Source organism: Pecten maximus, chromosome 3, assembly GCF_902652985.1.
Source record: "Pecten maximus chromosome 3, xPecMax1.1, whole genome shotgun sequence".
Classification (NCBI taxonomy): Eukaryota; Metazoa; Mollusca; class Bivalvia; order Pectinida; family Pectinidae; genus Pecten; species Pecten maximus.
Window position 1 is genome coordinate 43,217,217 of NC_047017.1, and position 17,727 is coordinate 43,234,943.

Here is a 17,727-nt window from a genome sequence, read left to right on the forward strand (position 1 = left end):
AGATGTTTGATGATACATTATGTCGTTAGATAACCTTACAAGATGTTTGATGATATGACATTATGTCGTTAGATAACCTTACAAGATGTTTGATGATATGACATTATGTCGTTAGATAACCTTACAAGATGTTTGATGATATGACATTATGTCGTTAGATAACCTTACAAGATGTTTGATGATATGACATTATGTCGTTAGATAACTTTACAATACTTTAGGGTAACGCTACATGACGTTGTGTCACTACATGAGTACAGGCGACACTATTACGTATAATCAAATGCTAATTAGTTATTTAGAGTTAATAATTATAATAGCCGTATATGCAGAACATATAAAAATGCAGTATAAATTGATGATTTGATTATGTTGCCTACTCAATAGATAATGTCACATTAATTTCTAAGAGAATAAAAACAAGTTCCTAGCCTAAACGGGTTTCACAAACTAGGAGTAAGCAAAACCAAATGGTGATTTATGGATAGCCACAACAATAGATTTTTATTATTATTTATTATTGATAAATTAAACAGTAAATATTCTTTTCTTAGAACATGCTACACGATAGTATTAATACGGAAATTGATACTCAGTAACTTCGACACAGTCCCGTCACGCACGATAGATGACGAAAATAACTCTCATCACGCGAGACACTTCATCTTAACTTCTCCAAATATAGCCAAGCATGTGAAATTCTGGAAGGGTTTGTGCTTTTGTTTCCACGTCAGCTAATGTGTTTAGATGACATTGTGAGGGTTTGAAATAACGTCTGTATAACAAAACCGGGACGTGCATTAAAGCTATTTGATAAGAATATCGGTCTATCAAAGGAACTTAAAATATCGTTAATATGAATGCACGTGCGACGCGCCGAACGCATGTCCACTGAAGTGTATCAAATGAATAAAAGGCACTTTGGAAGTTTAATTCGTGTCTTTATCAAAGTCAATCAACCTTGGCATTTTCAAAGACCGTGTATCCAGTGCTCAACAGGAAATGTGACAATGCCTTCTCTTTAGTTTCTGTCAGATGTGTGCGAGCGGGAGTCGTAAAATATTTTGAGCTTTGCACCTGTAATTCTGCCTAATAATTCAGCGGTCTCGCGCGCGGGCGAGCGCGCGCGCTCACAAATGCGTCATTTCTAGGAAACTTTTCTGTTTTTATTTCCTCCAGCGTGTCAGCACAATATGAGTTAAAGTGTCTTTGATCGACAATGATAAGAAACCATTAATGTTTACATCTTGGTATTTACAATTTCAAAGGATATGAAATGTGAAGAAGTAATTAGGCTTCGTTATGACACGTCAACCTAGCTCAGTGATTGATTGCATTTCATACGATGAATTCATTGATCTTAAAAATACGATGCATGTTATTTTAGCAGCACATGGATATTACTATAGCAATCATCAAACAATCGATTTACGTTGATCAGGCATTATTGTCGGTACAATACAACTAACTGCTGAGCTATTTCTTTAAACAAGCGTTAGATTTAGTAAAGGGTTATATGTATATTGACTGATAATATTGTCGTTACAAGTCCTTGTTTTACGAATTCTACACTACCAATCCTACATTAAATAAATAAAAAAAAAAACAAAAACAAAAAAAAAACAAAACAAAAAAACAAAAACAAAACAAAAACCTCACATAAAACACAACTTACAAAATACATTATACCCGTTATACATGTTTTATCAAAGGATTTCTTTTACATAAGGTGCATTTGTATTTTGAAACATTCGAAGGAAAACCCTTTTACGCTCATTATATCCCGTCCTATTTTCACACATGACTTTCCCTATCACTATGAAGTATCGATTCATCAGGGAAAACATGTACATGTATGTAATTATTTCCCATCTTATAAAACAATTTTATCAGGTGATCACTTCCGGGTCAACGTTATGATAGTGACCGATAGGGCCATAATTATCATGGTAAATACCACGTATGATTTATAGAATGATATCGGGAATCGTACCAGCCTTTGTTTTATTTGATCTTTATCTTAAAACCGTTCCGGTAGTTTGCCGGTAAATGAGTGATCAATACACACGCCATTACTACTGGAATGCGCCCGGACATATTCATACACCCATTTTATACCTTTATTAGCATTTAACTTCAGCTCTTTGGAATAATTTTTACCTGTAAACTGCTGTTATTGTTGAACGACAAACTGGAAATTCGCATGATAAACACTTATGTAAAATAATTACATGTGTCATTACTGGAGCCAGGCTAGATTTCAGCATTACTCTACGTCCGGGTATACACCATCAAGCTATGTTTCACCCATTCTAGCCCATAAAAACGAGGACAAACGATCACTTAGTCGCGGTGATGACCGTTTAATAGCTGTCCTACCTACCAGAAGCTAGGGCGATTGTGCGCAATTTAGATGATTTTAGACATTAGTGGACACTTCTTGTAAAGCATCTATGACACATCTAGGCAGAATAGGAATCATATAGCAATGTCAGAAAATGGCATGTTATCTCACACCAAAGAAGTAGGGTAAGCAATGTGTATGCGCACATTTCAGATAAGATGTGTGCGCAATTTTAGCATATCGGTACAAAGTAATGTTTAGTTACACGTAATGTATGTAGATATCTAAACAGATTTCAGTATGTTTGTAACTAAGCTGAAGGAAGAATCACATTTAATTTGGAAACATAGATATATTTTTTTTCTAATTTTAAATACATAATAAAATCTATAAACAAACAAAAAATTAAAGGTGCGCAAAATTTTATTTTGCAACAAAAACATACCAAACTTGCGTTCAGACAATTTACATCTTATGAAAAAAAAAAAAAAAAAAAAGTTATTGATTGATTGTTTTACCGCTTTGTATCCACAATGTGTAACATAATATTACTGTTTAATGATGAAGTTAAACCGTAATAAACCTATGGAATGTATATCTGCTGAATTTCAGCAAAACATTAAATGTGTTGACACTTATATAGAGGTGATTAATACTCTCAATTAAAATGATTAATTATATGGATATGTTTTGCTAGAATATATTATTTTATTGTCCCCTAGTCACTTCTGTTTGTCACGTATCACTATCGTATTGTATTGTGTTGGCATTTTTCTTTCTATACGATACATTCCCTATCGATCTTAACATGATCGGCCAGCAAATGTAATTTATTTTTCTTTCATGAGACTTGATGAGACGTTTAGCGGTTCCATACAAATATGCCCGGAGTACGGTTCCCACGTTGGTAACATCCCGCGCGCATGTTGGCAATTCTTCTCCGTACACCTGCCTAGACCACAACACGCGATTCCCCGTCTTTGTTGTAAAAGGTACAACGCTCATTAACCATTGGCTGTTACCCCCATATGCCACGTGCGTTAACAAAGAACATGGCACGCGACTAGAATGATAAGGAGAGATTAAATTTCAAAAGCTGCATACAGATGCATATTCATACGATAGCACCCAAACAGTATTGTACTTCGACCGGCCGTCCGCGGCTCACTGCCTAACTGTCCAGGTATTCCAGGGGTGTCTAAGCTGCCAATAGACGAACGCGCGCGCGGGACGTTGGAGCCGCCGATTGATAGGTGTAACTTACCTGGCCGAGATGGTTTGAGGACTGTCGTTGTACACTTCTTGACACCCATTGTAAATCCACGTGCGGTACAGACCTGACTGACACATCCTCAATGATCCTCTTTAGTACTCATCTGAATTACTCCCGACTTTTATGATGTCATCAGATACTAGAAAGGAAAAAAACTGAATCTGTATTAGCGCGGTGAAATGGAGGAACATTAGTATTATATTTCACTGCAGAATTAAAAGGATCACAATAAAATCTGACAATTTTGCAATGCTTATTCAATATTTATATGTGATGTCAAATGCTAAAACGAAATTGAATGCATTAACTTCAAACTAATGTTTGATTACAAAGATATAAATCACCCGTTCGAATGGATTCCTTTATAGACAGGTAATTTTCTTTACCGTAAAACACTCGAACATTATCTTTTTATCTAAAAGTACAATGAGGTTATTCTAGATTTAAATGGAAATCACTTTCTTCTTTGCAATGTAATTGATGTCATTTTCTGTTTTAGGATTGGAAAGATATGGCAGAAGAATTTCGATTCGTTTTTGTTGTTTATGGAAGTTGATAAAACAAATAATATAAAATAAAATGTGATTCAATTAATAATTGTATTTACATTTCTCCAATAAAATGATATATAATAGAAAAAAATAATATAACATATATGATAACAGAACATTCCTTACATTAAATAATATAACGAAAGTAAAATATAAGTAAAATACAGACTTACTGGACCGGATATTACAGTAAATTTGACAACTAGGCTAGAATAGACTAGCCTACATAGGTTAAATATCTAAAGCTAAATTTGAGCTGAAAAAAATACTGACCAAAAATTGACCTGAAATTAACCTGAATGGAAATGAAGACATTCTGCCTGTGTACCGGTAATAAATACAAAAACAACAAACAACTGACTTAAACTTTGATCTTCCGGGTTTGTCCGATTCAAAACGAAGAGAATAACTGGTATAGTTCAACTGGGTAATTTAACATAACGTAGAGTATTAATCCAGACATAAGACACCTTATTGTTAAAATAAACCTAAATCATTTATAACAATTTTGGTAATACTAGTTTGAAGTCAACATTGGCTATCATACAACACAATTACAGCCAAATCTCCAGATAGATAATAAAATTATGAAAGACCCACATATCCTGGAGACATTTATGGCTATACCGGTAATATGATAGCTAGGTGTCTGAAATTACTATTGGTCCCTTTAACAATATGGAAATATGGAGTGTGTTGTGTGTATATTTGCCTGTTTTTGATATATATTTGTCCTGTGTTTATTTCCAGACGTAAGTATATAATGTTTTCAATAAACCAGCCGGTAGGACTTTAAACCAAAACAAATCCCAAAAACTCAAAAGCACCCCCTCTTTAAATGACAATAGCTGTTGGTAGGACATTGAACAATACAAACCCCTAAACCTTAATATACCAGGTAATGTATGAAAAATAAAAGATGGTGAATCACTTTTATTTCATAGACACGTGCATATCAACATTGACATATTGTGCTGTATTAATGCTTTAACATGAAATACAATGTGCATACCTAGAGAATGCTACGGCGCAAACCGAGGAGGCAAGACCCGGCATGTCGGGTCATTAACTTCCGGTGATTGAAATGTGTGATTGGTGATCTTTGTGTAGGACATCTAAACAGTAGCGATAATTCAACCAATTAAACTCCACTCTATCAGCACGAGCTACGCGATAAACTTTTCAAGGAAATTTCAAGTTGTCAAATTAAACAAAAAGGTGTAAAAACCGAAATTGGAAATCAATATTTTTAAAATTATGTTTCACTGATAAGAACATGTAATGAATTTTAATATTTCGAACAATGGCATCCGATGAGATGGCGATCGACCGAGGAAGATCTATTGTATTGAACAATAGCTGTCCTTGTTATTGACCAGAGTCGTTTTTGTCTGTTTCCTATCAAATGTTCCTAGTCAACAAGTACATAGCTTAAGTGTTAGTCTAATGGGAAATCTTTAATCTCGATAACCCATGCAATCGACGGAATAGCGAGATAAGGAATGTCTACACGTCACCAGGAACGCGCTCACATCCTATGGAAGCCCTCGACCATCAGCAATTTTTTCGGATCCGTAAGGCATGCGTGCATTTGACATTTTAAGTGTAACTCGTAGTCATCTAAAAAGAAAATGTTGAAAATTGGAATGACTGTGAGCTGAATTTAGAATGTCAAATCAGTGGACCAGTAAATTCCAAAGGCATAGAAGAAAGGATTCGATTGGATTTTAATAGTTTGAAGTTATTTTCTAATCCCTATATCTTTTGTTGTATGTATGAGTATCGTGATTTTTTCGAAATCCTCATTTATTTGTTTGATTATTTGACTTACCACATTTCTCTACTCTTTAATTCTCCCTGATTAATCCACCATACCTTGCATTGTATTCTAAATATTTTTTTTTCGAAAATCAACAGTATTTAAAGACAAATAACATTTTGATGTTTGATTTTTAAAAGAAACCCATTGCCAGTATACATGTAATAGAATGTCATGACCAGTAGGGAAAAAGTCATTTAAACAACAGTCATAGATTGCTTTATAGAAAAACTCGAATAATTACTTCATCATCATATCATAGCAGAATGTGTTCTTATCAAGATGTCGACAAATTTATAAACCACTACGATTCCTTATAGGCAGTAGGCCCTGTAGATTCAGGCAACAAATCTTCTGATTTGGGATTATTTGTTTGGGGTTTTACGTCTCCAAACAAAGCCATCCACTGACAAAGACCCCACTTCAGGAAGCATAGCAGAAAAAAGGGGGAAAAGGCCCCAAATGTTACAGTAAGTAAAATAGATTTTTATTTTTAATCCCATGATGTAGGCACAAAACCAGATCTGCAAAGGTTTCCCATTAACGAATGATCAGGAAAAACAAAATGGAAGTTTTCATAATGATAGATTTTCATACCAGATTCATTGGTAAATCGACATTCAAGAATATATGGAACTTTGAGCAAACATCTTTCTTAAGTTGAGTTCTAGAATTCCCGTATACATGGTGGTTGTGCTATAACTTCCATCGCCCTGGCTTGTATAGAGGCATTGGCGTTAAAATGTAGATACAGTGGACTCTGTCTAAACTGGACTCAATTGGGAACCAATGATTTGGCCGGTTTGTAGAGAGTTTCGGATTGTAGAGAGTCTGCTATTATTATGTCAATATCAATATATATAGTTTTATAGTAAATGATTGAGTGAATGCGTGGTTCAACCGAATTGACCTACTTATATACTGTTTTAGTTATTAATTTCCACTCAGAAGTATTATCACATATCATACCTGTAAACTTTATTAGCAACGGAGTACTTATTGCAATGTACCTTTTAAATACTTCTTTCAAAATTCATGATATGCAAATATTTTGTAATTTATTACACGGAATTCCCGCTTTTCCTAGTATTTGCCTGTATGGGATGTGATCAGTAATTTACAACGACACGAAAATCACTGTAATTATATCTTATCGGAACAACAATTTTAATGATGCTGTCAGCCTCCATAGCTTCAGTACGGGTCCGAAGTGGCCATTGACAGGTGAAATGCACTAGTCATGTCCACCTAAAAGCCTTATCAGTATGCACTATCATAGAACAAGCATGACAAGTCAGCAGCATATGACAGCGGTCTGTCCCTCGCTCTGCTGCTACCAGTTAGAAATATAAACGGTGTGGTGTGTTGGTTCAATATTCTTTATCCTAAACGCTAATGAACACCTAGCGGGCATGCTATATTCTCCTGTTCTCCAATGTTTGATTTGTATTTTCATCCGTCGGCCGTGTAAAGATCAAATTTGTTTGATAAGGTTTATGCAAACTTAATTATCAAGATTTGACACGCGAGCGAGGGCTTCAGCCATTGTCATGGTATGTGCCTTACAGAGGATTGCTATGTTTTTATTGATGTAATACGTGCGGATGCTTCTAGATAATTTCAGCGAATCTAATCTCGTAGATGTGCTAGAATTCTCAGTTGAATACCTCGAACAGATTTTTGACCGTTATTTAATTATTCAATTAATTATTTATAACTACTGTTCAAAGATTTGATTGAAGTCCGACACGTGATGTAACAAAAAACCTTTTGTCAATAGTTTGGTTTGAACAAACGATTCCATTTGTTCCGCCAATGCCTATAGTTGGTTTTAAAAAAATCGTGAAATAGAAAGCATTTCCTTGAATGTCTGTCCAACAGTTGGTTAGAAAATCCCAGATGTACTTGGTAAATTAAAGTTTCCTTTTAAAGGGGAAATCAATCGAACACACTTATGTCACGACCCATTTGTCGGATTCGTCGAGTCTGATACTATCTTGCAGTGGCACGCGTATACAATTATATATACTGTTGTAACACGCACTTCCACGCCCCATGCATTGACGCTTCCTTTAGTGAAATAGATTTAGATGTTATGTAATTGTTATACATGTAGTTATTAATAAAGTGGACGTGTTGGTTTATTGGTTTTTTCTTTTATGGAAACCGACAAAGCTTAGAAAAATCTGTTTGTCTGCTTTAGGTAAAACTTTTATAATGTCTTCTGAAGATAAATAAAATGTATATTAGTGTTCTTCAAGGTGAAATTTTATGAAGTCTCCTGAAGATATTGGATGTGAGTGAAACTTAGGTCTGGTCAGAGTTTGTGCAATTAATCGCCCGATTCTTGGATATTTGCATTACCTTTTGTTTACTGGAATGCTGGAGTATTATAGAGAGCCTTTGGTTTTGTCTGTTGGCGCCATGGTGTGTGCATTAAAATGGTGTTTGGGATGTAAACACGCATATTTTGCGTATATTTTCACTTTTCAATTACCTAAATAGTAGAGTTCGACATGACCTTATAGACCATCAACGAGATGCAAATAAAAACAATCTGATTGTAATTCGTGAAATAATTATAATATTGTTACGCACGTGCAGACGATTGTTTAAGGAACCGATAATAAATATTTATTTCTTCATCTTGGAAAATATCCTTTTTAGCGAAGATTGCAATAAAAAACAATAAAACACAACCACGCCTCTTTTTATTTAGCAACATTTCCACCTGTGACTATCTTTAAAAGCATATAATTTCATTTCCCAAAACTTTCTAGCCTGAGCAAATACGTGTATAGAATTTCAAAATTAAAAGATTCGTTACTTATATGTTAGATTTAGTTTAGGTTAACATATTCTATTTGAGAAGAAGAAAAAATCAAATGAAATTTGACACAAGTTATAAATCTTAGTAACGCCCTCTTTCGGAAACTATTATACAATGGTAAATACATGGAAGCATTTTATGAAATTTTGATATGTACATACATATAGAACAAACAGTTTAACATTATTATACTCTGATATACATTTGATATGTTACAAATGATAATATCGTAATGTGGTATAAACTAAATAAATCATATCCAGTACATGTAAAACTTAATAAAGTGAATACAAAGAATGTGTATCACATTCATTAGGTACAATATATTGGATAAGTAATTGTATGTAAATTGCAAATAAATCACCATCAATTTGATTATAAATAGTATTCTGCATTTACAATATTTTGGCTATGACAGTTTAAAGAAACGATTGGAATCTTGATATGTTCTTGTATAAATAATCGCATATTATCACTATCATCCTGGTCTAGATTAATACAGTCATTTAACAAAACATTTAAACCAAGATTTATATCACATATAGACAATCTTCTAAAAGGTATATCACGGCAGTGATGGTAATTTATATTTTAACGGATAAGTACAGTTACATGCTGGTGATAATACAAAGTTACATATGAAGAAATCTGCATTCAACGTGCTTCAGCCGTGCCATAAGTTATATATATATATATATGTATAACATCAAGTTTTCTATTGCCAACAGACAGTTTAGTAACAGTTTTTGCCTTTCCTAAAAACACTATTTTTGATTTATTTGATACACCTAGCGAAATCCACATTTACAGGGTACTGGGTATAAAGGATTTTTCACACAAAACATATCGACACCTAGGTAATATATAATCTAGACCATTTTTAAATCATATCTACCATTCTCATTTACACTATTGTATAAAATGTCATTTAAATAAGAATGATCTAGCTTATTATACATTTTGTACAACAATAACAACTTTTACTGTTTTCGTCTGTCTTCGCGTTTTTCCCAACCAGTTTCAATAAAGACAAACCTGTTACTATTCTGGCTGCTTCCAGTTGTAATTTTTTTTTATATCTTATCATTATCAATAACGTTACAACCATCCCATTAGTATATTTTAAAATAGGTCTAATGAATACATTTTAGAATTTAGGTATAGCAACATTCGTAAAACTGTCAAATGCTTAGAGGCTGATCTAACAATATCAAATTTATACAAGAAAAAATGCGAACACTTAAAATGGAATGAATGTTTCCTATGTTCACAGAATTTGTCGTCCGAAAGAAAAAGAATGTACGTTTGTTTGTTTTACGGAATGCAGAAACACATCATTTAAAAAAAAAACCATTTAAGCATTAAACTTTTAAACACAAAGTTACAGAGTATCACTGTCTGGCTTTCACACGTTCTTAGATTATGCGGTAAAAGAGATTATGGAGGGAGGATTTGCAAGTTGACACCGTGGTAGAATTACAGTAGAATCGGCAGATTGAGGTAGTATGATAGTTATTTTTCTTTCATTTACGCGGTTTGTTGCGCCGCTTTAACGCTTGAACAGTCCGCTAGCTTTGATTTCTAATGGCGATGTTATAACTAAAGGTTTTATCTCGTCAAATTTCATTTTAGCCCAATTTCATTAATGTCAATTTCTATTTGTCGAAAGAAAAAATATCAAGCCAATTCAAAATTTATTGCTGTATTTTAATTGAATGGTTATTGCAAGGTAAAAAATACATTACATGGAACATAGAATATCTTAATCTGATTCTACTTAATGAACAAATTGGCATGTCACAAGAATAACAAGAAAGTTTTCATAATGATGGAGAAACGTAGTGTCTGACCAGTCTGCACTTACTTTGACAGATCTGTTGATAAATATATGCACAGTTTATAAATTGTCGGAAACACTTAAACAGCCTTTAATGGTGTTATTGACTTCGTTCGCACTACACATTTGGAACAGACACCCTTTTTAAGGAGAGGTTTTATGGTGTAGGTTTCCGATTCTTTCTCGTATTTTAAAAGGAAAAAAGTCTTTAAAAGAATATCATTAAAAGCCGATTTATTAAAAAGTTAAAGTATTTTCGATTGTAAAAACCGGAACAGTGGTCATATTTCTATACACTGATGGGTTGGCACTTTTTCTTTACTATTATGTCAAGTGCAACTGCACATCATTAAATACTACCTGACGTCTACATTGAAGGAACTACACTGGTTATCTACATCATAAAGTACTACCTGACGTTTACACTGAAGGAACTACCCTGGTTATCTACATCATAAAGTACTACCTGACGTCTACATTGAAGGAACTACCCTGGTTATCTACATAATAAAGTACTACCTGACGTCTACATTGAAGGAACTTCCCTGGTTATCTACATCATAAAGTACTACCTGACGTCTACATTGAAGGAACTACTCTGGTTATCTACATCATAAAGTACTACCTGACGTCTACATTGAAGGAACTTCCCTGGTTATCTACATCATAAAGTACTACCTGACGTCTACACTGAAGGAACTACACTGGTTATCTACATCATAAAGTACTACCTGACGTCTACATTGAAGGAACTGCCTTGGTTATCTACATCATAAAGTACTACCTGACATCTACACTGAAGAAACTATCTTGGTTATCTACATCATTAAGTACTACCTGACGTCTACATTGAAGGAACTTCCCTGGTTATCTACATCATAAAGTACTACCTGACGTCTACACTGAAGGAACTACACTGGTTATCTACATCATAAAGTACTACCTGACGTCTACATTGAAGGAACTGCCTTGGTTATCTACATCATAAAGTACTACCTGACGTCTACATTGAAGGAACCACCCTGGTTATCTACATCATAAAGTACTACCTGACATCTACATTGAAGGAACTACCCTGGTTATCTACATAATAAAGTACTACCTGACGTCTACATTGAAGAAACTACCCTGGTTATCTACATCATAAAGTACTACCTGACGTCTACATTGAAGAAACTACCCTGGTTATCTACATCATAAAGTACTACCTGACATCTACATTGAAGGAACTACCCTGGTTATCTACATCATAAAGTACTACCTGACGTCTACACTAAAGAAACTACCCTGGTTATCTACATCATAAAGTACTACCTGACGTCTACATTGAAGAAACTACCCTGGTTATCTACATCATAAAGTACTACCTGACGTCTACATTGAAGGACTACCCTGGTTATCTACATCATAAAGTACTACCTGACGTCTACATTGAAGGAACTGCCCTGGTTATCTACATCATAAAGTACTACCTGACAGTCTACACTGAAGAAACTACCTGGTTATCTACATCATAAGTACTACCTGACGTCTACACTGAAGGAACTACACTGATTATCTACGTCATAAAGTACTACCTGACATCTACATTGAAGGAACTACCCTGGTTATCTACATCATAAAGTACTACCTGACGTCTACACTGAAGGAAACTACCCTGGTTATCTACATCATAAAGTACTACCTGACGTCTACATTGAAGGAACTACCCTGGTTATCTACATCATAAAGTACTACCTGACGTCTACATTGAAGAAACTACCTTGGTTATCTACATCATAAAGTACTACCTGACGTCTACATTGAAGAAACTACCCTGGTTATCTACATCATAAAGTACTACCTGACGTCTACATTGAAGAAACTACCCTGGTTATCTACATCATAAAGTACTACCTGACATCTACATTGAAGGAACTACCCTGGTTATCTACATCATAAAGTACTACCTGACGTCTACATTGAAGGAACTACACTGGTTATCTACATCATAAAGTACTACCTGACGTCTACATTGAAGGAACTGCCTTGGTTATCTACATCATAAAGTACTACCTGACATCTACACTGAAGAAACTATCTTGGTTATCTACATCATTAAGTACTACCTGACGTCTACATTGAAGGAACCACCCTGGTTATCTACATCATAAAGTACTACCTGACATCTACATTGAAGGAACTACCCTGGTTATCTACATAATAAAGTACTACCTGACGTCTACATTGAAGAAACTACCCTGGTTATCTACATCATAAAGTACTACCTGACGTCTACATTGAAGAAACTACCCTGGTTATCTACATCATAAAGTACTACCTGACATCTACATTGAAGGAACTACCCTGGTTATCTACATCATAAAGTACTACCTGACATCTACATTGAAGGAACTACCCTGGTTATCTACATCATAAAGTACTACCTGACGTCTACATTGAAGGAACTACCCTGGTTATCTACATCATAAAGTCCTACCTGACGTTTACATTGAAGGAACTACACTGGTTATCTACATCATAAAGTACTACCTGACGTCTACATTGAAGGAACTACCCTGGTTATCTACATCATTAAGTACTGAGACCATGTATTAACCATTGATCTGTAATTGGTGGTCGTTCACTGTGAAAGGATTCCGTCAGCTCATATTTGTGGGCTTTAATTTTCATAAAGACATTTAATGTAATTATAAACATTTGATTGCGTGCTTGAAAAGACAAAAACAGCAACATTCGGGTAACTGTCTTATCATAAAGCACTTACATCTATCCACCATGGACCTCAGTACCTGACACTAAAACCGTACAATCAGTCTTCAGGGACTCGTAAACACCGCCGCGCGATAATATCCCAGCGCTTTATCGCCGATAAATTGTCATCAAAACAGTTTTACTAATTATATCGATGTTACATATATGTTTTGCATTTTATTTCAATCAAGCCTCACCACGGGACTAACTAATGACTTTCCACGCGAATGGCTGACTAAATAAGTACGAAAGTCAACTCTTTGTTGTTAGAGGCGAGTTTTGTCCTGTATTATTCATGATCAGCAATTAGAACGAAGCGTGGAATGGTTGACTTTTTATAGGGATAATTTACGTAATTCTTATATGGAAAGATTTTACACAGGAAAGACTCTTGTGCGGAAGTAACAGCGCAGTTATCGTCAGGGGATCTCCCGATTGTTTGAAAATCAGACAGTGGTTGATTTAAATCTCATCATCAGTTAAAGTGAAATGTATTTTGATGCTATCACTGTTCAGTTTCCTGGAATGGCATTATTGGACACGACATCATTGTTTCCTGTGTGGAAACATGTTTCCATAACAGAGACCGTAGTGTTGTTCTACCTTGCCTCGCTATTTCCACAGGAATACAACAGAGATTTAGTAAACATTATTATACAAAGGAAACAATGTTTTTAATTTCCTTTTTTATCGCTGAAACAGTGCGGGCGCCGGCGCGGAGGTCGATACAACACTATACAAAATCCGTGGAAGCTAACAAGCCCCCGGCGAGTGCTTGATTAGTGCAGCTCCAGCACGCGCCGGCGTTGGTTGAATGGCAGACTGCACATCCATGAAAATGCGCGGGCACATAAATGGAAATGGCACGGTGTGTAATTATTCCAAGATCAATTAATTCTCGTCATTAAATCATTTTGACAAGACCGTATCATCTTTTCAGCTGGTGTGTTTGCACAAAGTCACCGGGCTATCAATATCTTATACAGTATAGCCAAACCTGGGGTAAAATACAAGCGGACATCGGTTTCTGCAGATTTTGACGCGTATCAACGGGAACTAGTGTTAGAATCGGAATAAAGTCGACAGACCTGTAGTGTTAGACAAACAGGCCCGGATACGTCCCCACTTAGACTTCTAATCCTCCATAGTCCTTCACAATTCCTCTCCGGCAGAGGATGCTGCGAGGTACGTAGATTATGACGTGTCCTCAGACAGAATTTAATAAAGCGCCTTGTCTTTGTAACATGGATATTGCGATCGCCGTCAATCGCGCACTGCTCACGGTTATAACATCCATCTAAACGAATGCACGCTCATCCGATAGCGATTTATCTGGCTAAGTGGCCTGGTGAAACGGAGTGAAGTGGTCAATTGGAATAGGGCCACTCGTTAATATCTGCCATGTCAACTTAATTTGTGGCCAAATACCAGTAACGGGCTCAGCAAATAAGGCAATAATTGGCATGTTTAGTCTTGTTGATTTCTCGTGTGATTTATCACCGCTCCCTACACATCTCGTTTATAGGACTAAACACTGTATTGTCTTAATCGGCGTGATAGTGTAGGATAATGCTTATTAAATGGTTAGCACAATGTTTATACATAAGTGATATTCTATGTCTCAATCGACACGGGCGTTATACAATCATTGTTCCTATGTTGTTGATTGTGTGATGGTCAGTTGATCTCATCAAATATTGAACAAAAGAGCTATTGCTTATTTATTGTTTTGCAATAAACACTTATAATCATTATCGAATATTATCCTCATTTAGAGGAGTAAAAAGGAGGATTGCTTCAGATGAAAACATACATCGAAAGTAACAAAATAACAGAATTTTATAAAAGACAAGAGGGAGACTTCCTTTTAATGACAAAAATAACTTGCATTCAAGATTTACACGCAGGACATTCAAATATAATTGTAAGGTAAAAAAAATACAAAAAGGTTGTTTCGAAGCTAGAGACTAGAATATCGTCCTACTGTTTATAAAGAAAACAAATTACGGAAATGATAAGATACAATGACATTTTTAGTTTTGTATCAGATGGCATTTGTCTACATCTGATGACGTGTTATTTCACGTGACATCAAATTTCAATCAGCGACAGTGATAAAACATCGTATTTCACGTTCATGCGGGTGTTCTGTGACGTCACGTAATTTCAGATTTTTCAGACACATTCCGTCAAGTTGCGCGAGGGTGCAAAATGATGTTTGATCAAAGATGCGGTGTTTATGACGTGGTTGTGAATATTATCAAGTAAGATGTAGTTTAAATGATATGGAATTAACCTTTAGCATTCTTTCCTCTGCTATTGATATTAAAGTAATGTAGTATGTGTCATATAAAGCGGTTTCACAACGAGTGGTTGTTGTGTAGGATATTTCTTTCACTCGAGTTCAAGCGAGAGTGAAAGAAATACCATACATAACACCCACGAGTTTGTGTGACCTGTTTCTTCCACGATAGAAAAGCTATTCGGAGAAAGAATTGACATGTTTTGTGTCAATGTGTGTTCAGTTCACAATATCAGGTGTGGTGTAAGGATATGACCTAATTCAAAATGCCGCTAATTAATATGTAAAACTGACAAATTCGGAAATTGTATTCATTACAAATCATAGCAAACTAATTACTAGGTTTATTCTTTAAAAAAGATTAATTGATTAATTTTTTTAATATATTTTCAAGAATACAATAATGCACCTGTGAACTACTTCTTGTGTGGTATCATTTTCCAGGACTTTGTGAAACGGCCTTTAAGTGTTAGCCAATCAAATTGTACTGAACCATGTGATTGAAAAAAATGGTCCCGGTCAAAGGTCACCGTATCAATCAAGACGAATTTATTGTTTATTCCACGTGTGGTATAAATTGAATGTTATTTAACAGCTGCAATGTTTATTCCATGCCTTGGGAGTTGAATAACACTCACATATTGTTGTAGAAATATATATTTCTAATTATTGAGGTTATTTTTATTATATTATATTCTGAAGCTAATTACAAGTTAATATGTAAACGTAGCTTGGTGATACTCATTTCATAAAGAAACGTTCCTCGTTTTTGGTCTAAGACGGTGAATTATAGATAAAAACAGCTGGTCAAATTAGATGAAATGTCTTGTGATGGTGGTCAGTCAGACCTATCCGGAATGTGATGGTGATCAGTCAGACCTATCCGGATTGTGATGGTGGTCAGTCAGACCTTCCGGGAATGTGACGGTGGTCAGTCAGACCTACCCGGAATGTGATGGTGGTCAGTCAGACCTACCCGGAATGTGATGGTGCTCAGTCAGACCTACCCGAAATGTAATGGTGGTCAGTCAGACCTACCGGGAATGTAATGGTGGTCAGTCAGACCTACCCGGAATGTGATGGTGGTCAGTCAGAGCTACCGGAAATGTGATGGTGGTCAGTCAGACCTACCCGGAATGTGATGGTGTTCAGTCAGACCTACCCGGAATGTGATGGTGGTCAGTCAGAGCTACCGGAAATGTGATGGTGGTCAGTCAGACCTACCCGGAATGTGATGGTGGTCAGTCAGACCTACCCGGAATGTGATGGTGGTCGGTCAGACCTACCCGGAAATGTGATGGTGATCAGTCAGACCTACCCGGAATGTGGTGGTGTTCAGTCAGACCTATCCGGAATGTGATGGTGGTCAGTCAGACCTACCGGGAATGTAATGGTGGTTCGTCAGACCTACCCGGAATGTGATGGTGATTAGTCAGATCTATCCGGAATGTGATGGTGGTCAGTCAGACCTACCCGGAATGTGATGGTGGTCAGTCAGACCTGCCCGGAATGTGATGGTGGTCAGTCAGACTTATCCGGAATGTGATGGTGCTCAGTCAGACGTACAGGGAATGTGATGGTGGTCAGTCAGACCCACCCGGAATGTGATGGTGGTCAGTCAGACCTATTCAGAATGTGATGGTGGTCAGTCAGACCTACCCGGAATGTGATGGTGGTCAGTCAGACTTATCCGGAATGTGATGTTGATCAGTCAGAACTACCCGGAATGTGATGGTATTACGTTGCTTAGTGTTATGAAACCTAGATGTCGCGTAAAGATCTAAAGATAAGGAAGAACAAAAAAGTATGTTTGTATTTGAATTAAGCGTTGTGTTGTTGAGTGAAAAGAGGAAGGGAACTCTGGCTATTCTAAAATGATGATCTACACAACCACATATTTGTACAGTGTTAACCGACCGTGCAGTCGTACGAAGGCTAGCTGTGTTTTCCTATATCACATACATATCTACAATCGTTATACAATATAATAGCAGGAATAGCGATAAAGTGATAGGCT